The 1095-nt window shown below is 39.1% G+C and overlaps 1 non-coding gene across 1 annotated transcript; it reads left to right on the top strand.

Moving 5' to 3' along the window:
- Window positions 1–392: 392 nt before the first annotated feature.
- Window positions 393–499, top strand: LOC145060762 (small nucleolar RNA R71). The gene has a single exon (XR_013686946.1). It is a non-coding gene; the product is annotated as a small nucleolar RNA R71 (small nucleolar RNA).
- Window positions 500–1095: the final 596 nt, after the last annotated feature.

Here is a 1095-nt window from a genome sequence, read left to right as displayed (position 1 = left end):
CTTCATTAAATTGATCACCACTCGAGTAGCAAAATTGTGCTTTTCAGTTTCCATTCTCATCTTGATCACAATCCTTAGTCAAATTATGGTCCACAACAATTATCACACCCAACTCTTATTGCATGGATAGATTGATCCATATTTTCATCATCCGATCCATATTTTCTAACTTTTCCAAAACCGGGCCCGTGTTCTCATTCCCTCCATCTCCTTTACCTCTAGTGACATCCTTTTGTGGGTTGTGATACTCACGTGAGTGCTTTACAAACTCTTCAATTAACTCTTTGATGGTTACTAGCTCCTTATTTGTCAGTGGTCCTTGAGAGTCAAGAAGTTGTCTTGTTGTGACATTCACTCCATCATAGAAAATGGACACTTCTTGTTGGACATTAAGATCATATTGAGGACAACTTCTAAGCAAGTCCTTGTATATCTCCCATGCTTAATATAAGAACTCTCCAACCTCTTGTTGAAAATTAGCAATCTTCTTCTTGAGCTTTGAGATCTTTGAAGGTGGAATAAATTGCTCAATAAAAGCATCACAAAGATTTGCCCATATGGTAATGGATCCGGGCGCAAGTGGCTTCAACCAAACTTTAGCTTCACCGGTAAATGTCACTGGAAGCATCCTAAGTAACACGGATTCTCTTGGAACATTAGGAATATTGAAGTAGTTTGAAATGTCATTTACTTCATCAATATGCTTGAAAGCATCTTCATACTCTTTCCCCGTGAAAGGTATATCCTTGAGCATTGATAGAATGTGCCATTTGAGCTCAAAACTTCTTTCAGATGGTATCTTAGGTGGTAAAAGACCCGGTCCACTTTCTTCTCGTATCCTCTTCTTGTAATCTCCCATCGTCATTTTCGTGATATCCGCCATCTCTTCAACCTCGCTCTTTATCTCTTCCTCGTCTGAACTTTCTTCGGTAGATGTTTCTGGCTCGTATCCAATTCCTTTCTTATCAGGTATCCTCTCGAAACTTCCAAATACCTTTTCCGATTGAAAAGTGCTTGTTGACTCGTTGGCTTTCTTGCTCTTATTTTTGTGAAAAGCCGATTCTAGATTTTGAAGTGGTGGAACGATTGGAGTTT

Source organism: Lactuca serriola, chromosome 6 (genome assembly GCF_051521515.1).
Source record: "Lactuca serriola cultivar US96UC23 chromosome 6, Lser_US96UC23_V15, whole genome shotgun sequence".
In the NCBI taxonomy this organism is placed as follows: domain Eukaryota; kingdom Viridiplantae; phylum Streptophyta; class Magnoliopsida; order Asterales; family Asteraceae; genus Lactuca; species Lactuca serriola.
Note: the sequence above shows the minus strand (reverse complement) of the source record. Positions and strands in the feature narration are given on the sequence as shown.